The sequence below is a fragment of the Podarcis liolepis genome (genome assembly GCF_965112155.1).
Source record: "Podarcis liolepis genome assembly, chromosome: Z".
Classification (NCBI taxonomy): domain Eukaryota; kingdom Metazoa; phylum Chordata; class Lepidosauria; order Squamata; family Lacertidae; genus Podarcis; species Podarcis liolepis.
This window is the reverse complement of record NC_139570.1, coordinates 6,546,653-6,560,674: the sequence shown is the minus strand read 5'-3', so window position 1 is coordinate 6,560,674 and position 14,022 is coordinate 6,546,653. Positions and strand designations below refer to the sequence as shown.

Genomic DNA, 14,022 nt, shown 5'->3' with positions numbered 1-14,022 from the left:
TGTAACAACTTCATAGTGCATACTGGCATCTACTTTTCTAGGGGGGAAAGCACTGCACAAGAGTGTCAGAGTATTGTGGGGAAGGTCAAGGTTTTCAGCAAAAATTTAAGGCCTGTTTTCAAATTTATTGATTAATATAGATCTGCACATTTAAAATCATGCATAAAGAAAAAGTGACTTGCCAGAAGTGTAAACAATTCTGGGGGAAAATATGCTAATGGTCTGAAACTATGGTGATGCCCTTCCTTGATTGAAACAATTGTTAAATGAAGAATGTTTAAAACTTGGAGCCTCATCTCAATTCAATGAGAATGTCACCAGATTTTGTACCTCAGTTCCTTCTATAAACCTGCTAACAAATTCCCTGGTTCTTCTGGATCACACACCTACATTCTTATCACTGCATTTATGTCTCTACACATGTCAACTTGCATGGTATTTGAACCCTGTGGTGCTTTGATCCTAATGTGTCACACATTGATTATTGAGCACAAAAGGTTGGGAGTGAAGGTTTTATCGGATTCTAGCTCTTACATGTTCAGTAATGTTGGCCTTGAAATGTAGCAAGAGAAGAGGTAGGGAACCCTTTTAGGTAGAGAGCCACATTGCCTCCTGGGAAACCTTCCAGAGGCCAATGCCAGTTTTAGGCAGGGTAAGAGACAAAAGCAGGTAAAGCAACAAATTCAAGTTTTACCATTGTACAGTAGGCTAGTTGCTATACACTCACACTCAACCCTCTCTTATCTTCTATCTAGGAAAATGTATCAGAGTTCTGAGGAAACATTATTGCAAAGCAAAAGCATTATTGCAAAGCAAAAGCAGAAGACCCCAGACCCCAGGTGTAATAGCTAAGAGTGATATTTATGAGCTGAAAAGTGATAATGTCCAATGCTCACTGGATAGATGGATGGATATTCAATCATCCTCCACTGCCAAATCCAAAATCTGGACCCAATCATATTTCCCAAGTGCTTACTTAGGAGCCCCCATGCCCTGATTGCTGCTTTCAGTGCCTGGGACACCCCTGATGCAACTTTTAAGCCATCAGGAAGGGAGAGGGTGTGTTATTTAAATACCAAGCTGGATAAATAGTTTTATGGGAAATGCCACTTATTTCATAAGGCAGCCAGGTATTACAAAAGGAACAATCTTGTATTTTGAGTCAGTTTAATGTAGGCTTAGTAAAAGCATTACAATCACCTTTCCCTGCCAATCACACCACTGGCAAGCTATCACACAAAGGGTACAGGAAGATGTTAATATTGCTTGAACCAAACTCTGACATTTCCTTACCAACTAAAACTCCCATTCAGGCCAAGGAGAAATCTGCATACAAAGAGATCCCAGAGCTCAAAGGTGATTAAGTATTTGGTATAATTGTGGCACTATCTCAAACCCGTCATGAAAACCAGTACCAGATGAATAACACTGAAGGTGTTCTTTGTCTAAATGGAATCAATAACAGGATGGAGCATGGAAATAAACTTTGTGACTAGCAAAGGAGCAGCATAATCCATTTTGCTCTGCTGGTTCTAGATTTTAAATATCCTCCACAATTATTTAAGTTTTCTCATATGTTCTCTAAAATAAATGTTGTTGGTGCTGGTATGCTTGGGGGCAGGGGAGGGAATCTACCTTATATCTTACACATTGCTAAGTGGCATTTAGCTGCTAGACCAGCATTTCCTAAAATAGTGTGGCAAGGCATTACCTCCTACCGCTTGGTCCTCCGCAAGAATAAGAGGCACGACAGCCATTATTTGGGTGAAATCAGACCACAACTTTAGTGACTGTAGATGTAAGAGGTGTGGCATAGGTGTTGTGTAGACTCAAATCAAGCACTTAGCACTCCCCAAGTGCATTCAAGCTGGGGAGTTACTCCTTGATGTAGGTCAGGAACTCCCTCATTTCTGGTTGACCCCAAAATGTAAGTTCTTATGGCAGGCAGGCCAGCTGAAAGCATCTCCCCTGGATCCCTCCAATGGGATGCTCCATTTTGGAGGTGTCAGGCAGAGACTACAACCTCCCCTCTAACCAAGATTATGCCTATACAATGCCTAAACCACCACTCAAGTGTTGCTCACCACCAAACCACTCATATCTGAAGCCAAAACCTTAAGCATCCCACCAGATCAGACAACCAAATATCATTACCCATGTCAGTCAGATGCACTCCATCACGTCTGAATATGGCCTCATTTTTCACAGTAATATTAGGGTGCCGAATTGCCATACCACCCAGGAACTGCACCTTGCGCTTTATTCTACGATTTACACTCCTCCTGGCTCGATTCATGACAGATTGCTGGAGGATGCAACCCCCCTGGCCAAACCAAAACTTCCTCTCCAGTAGATAAGACCAGCAAAGGATGATCTGTGGGTACTGAGCATGTAAGGTCTCCAAGTGCTCAGTAATGGCCCTGGTGAGGTCAATGCCTCTCCATTCACCCAGCTCATTCTCACCCACCTGGAAGACAATGAAATCAGGTGGACCCGACAAGGAGATTTGATTTGTCAGAAGTGGCAGCACGTGATGCCATCTCATTCCCCTCTGAGTGATCCAGGATATCTGTATGCAGGAAGGAAAACCCAGGTTCTCTTCCCAGATGGATTCTGTTGCACGAGCGTGGGCCCAATGCACAATACTGTGCCCGCAAATCCAGACCTTCTTAGGTGATAATCCTGCAAACCAAAGAACAGGATAATGTGAGATCAGGTGCACTGGGACACATAACTCTTATATGACTCAGAGCACCATCCCCTGAGGAATTTAATTCTAGCCACTGGAAGGCCAAATCTGGGGAAGGGTCCAGGCTGCAAATGGTGGTAGCTTTTTTCAAAACCCTAGAACCCCTGGAAAACTGATATTTGGCCAGGTAAGGCCATGGATGAGCAATGGTCTTGGGCCAGGTGGCCTTCTCCGGAGGAACCTGGAGATGTCACAGAGGGGGGAGGGGCCCTCCTGAGAGGACACTGCCAAGTTTAGCAAGGCAGCTCTGCCCAGCCGATCAATCTTTGAGCAGCAAATCGTAATGGTACCTGAGGCCAAACTCAGGGAAATGTCCTCCAAGAGATGGCTCTTAGATTGCCTTGAATTGACCCACAGTGATACATTCACTAATATGTAGAGCTCTGAAGATGGCCAAGGAAAATGTCACTCTGAAGAGATGGTGTTCGTACCTTGACCAGCAGACAGATAAAATGATTTATCCTCTACAATTATTTAAGTTCTGTCATGTACTTTCTGAAATAACTATTGTTAGTGCTGGTATGCTTGGGGGACAGGAAACAGAATGTACCTTATACCTTACACATTGCTAAGTGGCATATATGCCCACTTAGCTGCTACACCTGCATTTCCTGAAATTCTGGTGGGTGGGATAACCTCTTCCTAACACTGATCTTTGGTGTTTCAGGTCAGCACTAGAAGGGTGCATCCCTGCCCCCCGTCTCCCACCCTGCAACATGTTATTTATACAATAACCCTGCATTAATTGTTTATACTGGGCCATCCATACACCCTTCCAATCTATTAGTTGTCCTGCGATGCTTCCCCAATATTACCTGATTATTTTAAGACTGGAGGGACATTCTTGCACGATAGGGCAAGAAAAGGCAGGGCAGCTCCTAACCCTGGTGTGCACCTGATGAAGCAGTTGCCAGAACAGAGAGGCCCCACCCCCATTCTCAGTTTACATATCTCCCCCACTCAAGCTGCGCACAAGATGGAGAAGTCTCTGCCTGTGTGTAACCTACTTCTGCTCCTCTCTTTTCAATCCTCTTCTGTTCCTGGGAGACAGTGGACAGGAGAGGTTGAGGCAGGAGAAGGAGGTGTAGAAACCCCTGACTCTACACCAGCCTGACCCATCTTTCTTTCCTACTGTTTTCTCCTCTCCAATTCTGCAGCTTCTCTTGCCTCTGCCTCACATCTCCCAGCTGCTACAGGCTCCTCCAGATCAGTGATTCTTTATTCCAAGTCAGTCTATAACCCCCGTTTTTCCCAGTGCCCACTCATCAGAATCCAACCACCATTCCTCAGTGTTCAGTCAGTCCCTGGCAGGCCACGTATCCTCTCAAGCCACACCCCTCATCAACACTGCTTTGCATCTTCATTGGGTGTTTTTGCCTGACTTGAATATGTCTTTGTGAGAATTGTATTTATTGTTCTGCCTTTTGGCTTTATTCCCAATGAAGGAATATAGTCCGCAGAAGGGAATCTGGCCCTTTGGTTGAAAAGAGTTCCTTACCCCAAATGAGAAAATGCTTTGTTCTGCCCCAACTTTCTTTCCCGGAAGATTAAATACAGGCGTTCTTTATTTTCCTATTTGTGTGCTGCTAATTATAGTACAGCATTTCAGCAGCCGTGCAAACCTGCTTAAATAGAAAGCTTGGAAAACAGTACATTGAAGGGTGTGGGGGGGGGGGATTTTGGGAAGCTACTTTCAAATAGAACAAATCTATAGAACTGTAACCATTAACAGGATTGAGGGGGTTGCACCAAGATATATAAACCTCAATTCAGATACATACCAACACATCAATAAATGCACATGCATGTATGTGTGCCCCCCCCAAAAAAAAAGTTATGCAAGATGCAGCACAGGTTACTTCTATATGGATTGTATTTCATGATGATATTATTGTGAGGAAGCTGGTGAAATGTGTTTTGAACGAGGTAACTGTTTATTGGATTTGTACCTGGTTGACTGACCAAACCCAGACAGTGCTCATTAATGGTTCTGAGTCATCCTGGAAGAAAGTGACAAGTAAGGTGCACAGTTGTTCAACGTATTTATAAATAACTTGGGACTCAGCTACATTGGCAAAGAAATAGCACTTTATATGTGTTGTTTATGCATTCTGACACTGTGACACTAGATGGTGATGTGGAGTTCCGCACAATACAAAAACACAATGAAACACCAAACATTAAAACCTTCTCTATACAGATGTCTGAATTACTTGACATCTAACAGGACAGGAAGATGTTCCATAGGGCAGACACCACTACCATGAACCCTTTGCCTGGTTCCTTGTAACTCCATTACTTGCAATGAGGGAACCATCAGAAGGGCCTTGGAGCTGGACAATGGGGGTGGAGACACTTCGTCAGGCATATAGGGCCAGAGCCATTAGTATACATGTCCAAGTATTTCTTATTATTTCTTTTCTTAACAACAACAACAACAAAACCAAGCAATGAATTCTGAAACCCTATTGAGGATGAAAAGTGTTAGAACACAGCCCTTCACGTTGCATTTTCGTTCAAGCAGTTGAAAGCTCAACCATGTTTGGGTTAAGAAGGGCTCCAACAACCTTTCAGAGGCCTACCTCCTCCTTCCCAAAGCCCATGAAGCTTCTGCCCAATTTAGGGAGATGTGATGCTCATGCTTGCAATATCACACACACACACACACACACACACACACACACACACCAGCCTTGCAAGCTGGCACCTCTGGCCCTAACTGTTTTCCTACAAAAAATTCCACTGCACACCACTGGAGTGGAGTTAATGGCTCCCCTTGCATACTTTCATGTCATTTCTGAAACCACAATGGGGGGGGGGTTAAAGAGCCAAGGGTTTCTTGAAAGTTTATAGGCCAAAAAGGCAAGCCACTTTTCAGAGTAATCTCACTCCAAGTTAAAGTGAAAAATGACTTGCCTTTTCAGCATTGCAAGTAACTAATGCTGGAATATCATAGGAAGGAAGTATTAATGGAGAGAAGTAAAATTACTAAGGTTCAGAACTGGGAAGCCACTGGGCATGGAACCTTTAAAATGCTCCAAATGAAGAGGAATTGTAAGATTTACCTAAATACATTAAAAATGTACCATAGAGATTTTTCTTTCATGCTATGTATTTATATTATAAGATGGAATTGTCAAATGTACTTAAAGGTACTTAAAAACTGTAATAAAAAAAATGTTAGCGGGTGTTAGTGTAGAATTACACTCCTGAAAACAGAAGATTAATTAACATTAATTTTGAATTATGACAAACTGGGTTAAGATAATTACTTGTGTAGTGTAATTATTTCATTATAAGGCAACTTGCATCCAAGTCTTCAGCTAAGAAAGAAATTGGTTGTGACATTTGTTCCTGTGTTTTGCCATTCTTACCCAACAATTTGGACTTCAAAGATATTTCAATTGTTGCCAGATGGAGATGAAAAGATGAGAGATCCCCTCTTCCTCCCCCCGCCCTCGCTCCTTATCAAAGCCTTCACTGTGAAGAACTGAAGCTAATTGGATCAAGTAACAAAGAAACTATTGAAATTACAACCCGAGAACAAACAGACAGTGTAACAAAGAAAAAGAAAAACCCTAATATGGGTGAGCACTATCATACAATTTTATTAAAATGAACCCTGTATTATTTTATTATTATTATTGTACCAAAGGTGGAATGAAACAGAAACAAAATTTCTTGCAATAAGAAATTCTCCTTTGAGATCAGTCTATATCTGGAGTAAAAAGACAAAAGAGAGGGAATCCAAAGTAATATTTTAAAGGTAATTATTATGTTACTCACCTTCTGCCTGCATCATGTGGGTGGTGATAAGTGTTTTTCACCTTTAATGGAATGTCAAATCTAAGGGCAAGCCAGAACACATAATTAAATAGTCAGACTGTGATCACTTATAAAAGGATGCTTCGATTACTAAGACCCAGAATGGGTTTCTCAAAAAACAAGTCATACCAGATTAATCTCATTTCTTTTTTTCTTTTTTGCTAGGATGACAAGCTTGGTGGATCAGGGGAATGCTGTGGAAGTAGTGTATCTTGATTTCAGTAAACCTTTGACAAAGATCCTCATTACCCTCTTGCAGAGAAACTGATAAAATGTGGGCTTGACGAGGAAACTGTTAGGTCGACTTTTGCTGGTTGACTGACCAAACCCTAAGAATGCTCACTAATGGTTCCTCGTCATTCTGGAAAAAAGTGGCAAGTGGGGTGCTGTAGGGTTCTGTCTGGGCCAGTTGTTATTCAATGTGTTTATAAATTGCTTCGATGAAGCTGAGGGGATGCTCATAAAATTTGCAGATAACACCAAACTGGGAGGGGTAGCTAACACTGTAGAAGACAGAATTGGGATTCAATATGACTGTAACGGGTTGGAGAACTGGGCCCAAACAAACAAAATTAATTTGAATAGGGACAATTGGTAGGTCCAGCTGCACTAATATAAAATGGGGGTTACCTGGCTTGCCAGTGGTATGTGTGAAAAGGATATCAGGGTCTTAATACCAGTATATCACAAGCTTAACATAAGGCTACAGTATTATGTAGCAAAAAAAAGCAGGGGAGGGGCCCTCTGATAATTCATCAAAATCTCCCCCACCCCCATTATGCCTGTGAGCATTGTTGCAACATTAGGGAAAGGCATTTGAGCTGAGCCTTAGTGTGGGGTTTGGGACTCTGCACTAGGGACGGTAAAAGAACTCTTAAGTCCCTTTAGCTGCCTTTACTTTCTATCTCCAAATGGATTTTGCATCCTTAAGCACACTTTTCTTCTTCATCTGACTTTGTCCAGGTTCCCTGACCAAAATACTTTCACCTCAGAGCAAGAGTGTTCCAGGCTCCTGAGCAGATGCTGGTCTTGCATGCATCATTTAGATCTTTTCACAAACAATTAGGAATTTAATTGGGAGGTTTGCTGTCAGAGTTGGACTTCCCTGCTGATGTGTTCCCCATTCCAAAATCATGAGCACTTACTCCATGACCTCTGGAGAGTTAATCATATCCATAAATAACTTGCTGGTATGACCAATCTTCCCTCAAACAAGAAAAAGAGTGCAATCCTATTCATAGTTATTCAATTATGTTAAGAAATTTATAGACCACTCATATGATAATACATATCAGGACAATGTAGAGAAAACCACAAAATAGAGTATAAAACATCTATATTGACTAGCGCAGTTAAAGTCTAACAGTATAAAATGACCAGGGGACAATAATTACAAATTTCTTTTGGGGGAAAAAGCTTGAGTAAATAAAAACAATCTTCCATATGAATCCTAAACATAGATTGTTAGTGCTTGCCTTCCATGAAAGACATTAGGATCTTAAATTTCTGCGGCACCCTGTGTAACATTAAAATTTGGAACCCCTTGCCTTCCATTCTACATTATAGTTGTAGAGTTCCCTGTGGCACCCCTGAGGCTCTGTGCCCAATGTGATTGAACCAGCCAGACTCCTCCAAATCCACTTGTGATGCCTTATATACAATGGGTTCTACTGGATATTGACCAAAATTATATATATAATGGGCACAAACTCCATGTTAATAGGGCCACAACAATGAAAACCATATTACTGGTGGTCACAGAGCAAATAGCAGAACCACTAGGAGGTTCTCGGTCTGGCGGCATAGTGGCAGAGAGAAGTGTAAAGAGAGAGGTGGCCACTCGTGTAGCCTGGCCCGTCAGCATATAAGCAAGAAGCAACATATTCAACCTTGTCTGGGCAACTATTGCAGCTGCTTCAAAAATGTACAATAAGTTGTGGTTGCACTAACTTCAGTATCTGGACCAATTTCAAGAGCAGCCCCACATAAAGTGCATTGCAGTAATCAAATTTTGTGGTTACACAAGAATAAGTTACTCTGGTTACTCGAGAATAAGTTCCACGCAGCCTACTGTTAATTTCTCTTTCTTTCTTTCTTTCTACTCAGAAGCAAATTAAATTCAATGGAATAGAAATGCATATTCACTGGGACTCACTTCCAAGTAAACCTGAATTGCAGTTTCTGTGGAAAATATGAATTCTGTATTATGGATCATTAGGAGAGTGGCTTAAAATAAGTCTTAGTATGAAAATGTACTTATAGAAATATGGTTTCTGCACCTCAAAAAGAATAGTAGAGAGCTGGAAAAGTTTCAGAAAATGGCAAGCAAAATGACTGAGGGGTTGGGGCAACCCCACCATGTGTCTTTGTGCTATGATAAGGCCTCTTATCCATTGAGTGTGGTGGGATATGTGCATGTGTAAAATCCTCTGGCATTTGCATGAATTGAATTAAGAATGCGTCAGTTTGGGTTCTCTTGGTTTCTCATTTTCCCAGTCTTAAATTCAGTATGCCACATTTCTGCAGCGCTTTTTCTGTTTTAAAAATAAAAATCCTCATGAAAATTCTTCAGCATTTAGTGCAATTTCTCCAAATCAACACATTTCTATATGCTGTTTTGTTGACTTCAAATGCATTTTTCAAGCAATTTATCTTAATATTATGCCTTTTGTATGCTATTTCCAGTAATATATTCATTTTACGTATTCCCCTCTCTAATATGTTCATTTTTATAAACTTTCGCTGGTTAAAGAACTGCAACGCAAAATGCAGGTAAGTGCAATTTTTGAGAAATGGCTATGTTCTCAGATAGATTGTTCCATGATGGTTCTCATGCTGTTTTGACAGGAGTGGCTTTAAATATAAACTGAATTGAATTTCTTCCCCATCCTTAAGTGTGTAGTAGTAAATGTAGTCTTTTGTTCCCTCCCCAAACTTTTGCCTCTGGCACCACCCACCACAGGTATGTGGCCTCTGAAATATTGCCATTTGGAAATACTGGAAAGGGTTCCTCATCTCTTCTGTAGGGAATGCAAAAGGTTGTTGTGGAAACAATTGCTAAGGGGGGAAACCTATAGTAAGTCCCCCTAGATAAACAGGTTAGGATTTAGTGGATCTCCAGCTCAGATGGTTGATTCCCAGCTCAGTCAGGCTCAGCCAAATATACAGTGAGGTAACTTGTCCTTCCCAGGTCAGAAAGTGTTATGGGTGTGTAGCAGGGATGGAGGTGGGGAGGGAATGGCTGGATCTCAAGCCTATGCAGCTCAGTCACATGATCTTGTTTATTATTATTTATTATATTGTTTGCTTGTTTGTTTGTTTGTTTGTTTGTTGCATTTGTATACTGCCCTTTATCCAAAGATCTCTGGGTGGTTCACAGCATAAAAATACAAAATAGAAACACAATACAGTGGTACCCCAGGTTAAGTACTTGATTCGTTCCGGAGGTCCGTTCTTAACCTGAAACTGTTCTTAACCTGAAGCACCACTTTAGCTAATGGGGCCTCCTGCTGCTGCCGCACCACCGGAGCCCGATTTCTGTTCTCATCCTGAAGCAAAGTTCTTAACCTGAAGCACTATTTCTGGGTTAGCAGAGTCTGTAACCTGAAGCGTATGCAACCTGAAGCGTATGTAACCTGAGGTACCACTGTATGTAATTAAAAACAAGAACAAGGAAATAAAATGTTAATCAGCCGAAGTCTGGTTGAAGAGGAACATTTTCACCTGGTGCCTAAAGATGAATAATGAAGGCTCCAGGTGAGCCTCCCTGGAAAGAGCTTTCTACAAAAGGGAAGCCACTGCAGAAAAGGCCTGCTCTCATCGCCCATAGAGACACAGCTAGGATTTGGCTATGTCCAGATAGAGACACAACTGGGACACCAGCCAAAGTTGATGGAAGACACTTCATGCTACCAAGGCCACATGAGCCTCAAATGACCCCCAAGATGAATAACCACTCATTCAGAGGAAGTGTAACTCCATCAAGAGCAGGCAACATCCTATCCATCCAGTCTAAGGAACCATTCAGTGACAGTCTTACCTCCAATGAGCTTCAGCTTGTTGGCTCTCAGCTAGTCTGTTACTGAGACAAGACAATGGTCCAGCCCATCCAATGCCTCACCTGCGGCTGTAAAAAAATAGAGTTGTCTGTCATCAGCATATTGTTAACAATGTACTCCAAAACTCTGGATTACCCCCACTCAGTGGTTTCATGTAGATGTTAAACAGCATGGAGGATAAAATTGAAAACTGAGCATTACCCTTTGGAAACAATAGTCCAGGTAGGACCAGAACAACTGCAAATCAGTGCCATCCACCCATAACTTGAACGGCTACTCCAGGAGCATCTCATGGTCAATGGTACAGAAAGCCACCGAGAGGTCAAGAATTAACAATGACACATTTCCCATGTCTCTCCCAACAGAAGTCATCATACAGGGTGACAAAAACAGATTCTCCGCCAAAATCAGGAAAATGATCCAGAACAGCAGTTTCCTCCAAGCAGTGGTAGAGGAAGGGGGGGGGGGTGCGGACCACCCTCGGTGTCATCACTGAGGGGGAGGATGACAAAATGACAAAAATATGAGTTGTTGTTTGTTTGTTTGTTTGTTTGTTTGTTTGTTTGTTTTAAAAACCCAGCTCCCGAAACGTTTTAGTTCGGTCCACAAATGTAAGGAAATGCAGCTGGAGTGCGACACCACGGGGGCCGGCACTTAGTGCGGGGCCTGCAGTGTGCCCGAGCCAATGGCAGTGTGGGACTTGTTTCTGCCCTCCACCTCTCCCTCAGCCACCCTACAGTTGAGGGGGATGCAGTGGAGAGGCTCCACACAGTGCGCCCCACCCCCATGGGCGGCAGGACGCACTCGCCGCACCAGGCCTCCAAAAGCTCCAAATATAAGTTACTTATATTTTCTGTTCTGTATTGAGGAGTGCTTTTACTACTGCCTTCTTCAAGTAGGCAGGGACTGTCCTCTCTTGCAAGAAGGCATTAACCACCTCCCTGGCCCAGCCAGCTGTCTCTTCCCTGCTAGTTTAAATCCGCTAAGATGGGCAAGGGTCCAGAGGTGCAAGTGGTCGCCTTGTCCACATTCTCAAATCTTACAAACTGAAATCCCTCCAACACAACAGGACTAGTGCTCTGCACACACCCTTTCCCTTTGCCATGCTTAGGCAGAGGAGCAGCAGTCCCACTGCTGAATGAGGCTTGTATCTGGGACAATTTTATGCCAGCTTAATTCACACCAGTTTGCTTTATACCAGCTTCTTGTGAATATGATTGGCCCCTTAGTCTCCTTTTCTATGGAGTCATCTCAGTGGCACATTGTATTTACCTCCTCAACAGATTTCTGCTTCCTTGATCGGTCTTTACTTTGGCAGTTTTCCCCATTTCCCCCACTCTAATTATTAACTTTTAAAATTTGTACTATTACTGCAGTGGCGCACTTTGGGGGAAAGAACGGGTGCTTGTGCTTACTGAGGGTATTCCAAAATTGTCATTCTGTCTCAAAAGAGAAATGATCAACCAGCTAAACCAATAAAAAGGAAAATCTTTTAACAAATATGAAAGCATGCTCAATTTGTGAGTGTAACCCCTTGGTGATCCTGGTATGAGCAAAATGCAATCCTGTATAAGAGATGATTCATATTTCAAAATAGAATATTGTAATATTGGCTAGAGGGTTGGGGAAAACATAGCAATAAAAACAGTAAGGTGGAGATCGGAATGTCAAAGAACATAGCTGGATATTCCCCAACCAAATTTCTTTATCTTTTTTTAAACTGAAACACGCTGCTTTTAAGGCAATGGAGCAAGGATGGAGAACTTTCAGATGTGGTTGGATGACTTCCAAATCTCTTCTGGAAAAGTACTCTACAGCATTGGTCCAGTGGCACCAAAAGCCTAGCTTCTAGTTGAAGCCAGCTGAACTTCTGAGACACATAAGACAACCAACAATACTGCTCTGGATGATCTCAGTGATCAAGCTGGGATAAGAGGGCTTAGGTGACCATTGAGGGGTCCAGGAACTTGAATCTGACCAAGCAGCAGATGGGCAACCAGTGAAAATGTTTTAGCAGTTAAACAAGGGTGTCAGGGAAGAAGGGGGAAAAGCGTATCCCATGGTGCATGCATCCAAACTATTCTGATTATTTCAATTCATGGTGCATAGGATACATGGTGTGTCCTAAGACCGCAATTATACTGATTCACTTGTGAGACATTTGTCTTACATCTTCATATTAACCATTCATCCAACCCTCATTTTTCAATACATTTCTCCATCACTTTCCTAACTGCAGAAAGGTTTTTTTCCATTTTTTAAACCATATATCTGTTTAAATACGGCTCAACTACCAGTTTTGAAAACTCCCAACCCACCACCACTGTATTTCCTTTTTTTACTTGGCAAATCTCCCTGGAAAGTCTGGCTACCGATTGACTATGTACGCAAGCAGGATTGTAGAGTATTGTAATATTTAAGACTCATTTTGACCTAATTATTAACTGCCTGGAAAAGATTTATGAATCTGAAATTAATTTTAATGGATTGTTAAGAACGGAAGATGGGAATTAAGGCTTCTAGCCAAAGTACGGGCCTATCTGTTCTGGATTGAGATAAAATGAAGAGGTTTGGACATGTGCCTGGTACAATCTGCCAATTGTACCAGATTTCCTCCATTTGGGGCCGTATTGCAGTGGATAATAACAGGTACGAAGAAGGGAAAGCAAAAGACATGGGAGAAAATAAACACCCATACAGAAACATATTGTTTGATTTCACTCACTTGCTGGATGAACTCAGAGGCTGTTAAAAATGAACGAAGGATTAACATTGGATTGATTTATGGGAATTACCTGGACTAATTAAGAGAAGCAGCACAAATGTGAGATGATTGCCACCCCCTGACCTCGGAGCATGGGAAGTCAACCAAAGATTTATAATTTGGCATAATATTTGGACTGTTTGATTATTTTATAGTGTTTTTAATGTGGCTTTTGTTGGATTGTTAAATTTGTTGGAAAATTTAATGAATATTATTATTTTTTAAAAATAAGATCAATTAAAAAAATAAAAACAGCAGACTTTCTTAAAATGCCTGCTGAAATAGAAAGGTCATAGTCAAGCACTTGACATAGTCAACCAAGAAAAAAGCTTGTCTAAATTCGAGAGCCGGTGTGGTATAGTGGTTAAGAGCAGTGGACTCGTAATCTGGTGAACTGGGTTCGCTTCCCCGCTCCTCCACATGCAGCTGCTGGGTGACCTTGGGCTAGTCACACTTCTCTGAAGTCTCCCAGCCCCACTCACCTCACAGAGTGTTTGTTGTGGGGGAGGAAGGGAAAGGAGAATGTTAGCCGCTTTGAGATTCCTTAAGGGGAGTGAAAGGTGGGATATCAAGTCCAAACTCCTCCTCTTCTTCTTCTTCTTCCGCTGGCAGGAGGAGAATGTGGC

At 42.0% G+C, this 14,022-nt stretch overlaps 1 long non-coding RNA gene across 1 annotated transcript; it reads right to left on the bottom strand.

The window, feature by feature from the left end:
- Nucleotides 1-6,534: 6,534 nt before the first annotated feature.
- Nucleotides 6,535-10,705, bottom strand: LOC310697934. Its single transcript, XR_014521255.1, has 2 exons — nt 10,614-10,705; nt 6,535-6,595 (listed from the first exon to the last, which is right to left on the bottom strand). It is a non-coding gene; the product is annotated as an uncharacterized lncRNA (long non-coding RNA).
- Nucleotides 10,706-14,022: the final 3,317 nt, after the last annotated feature.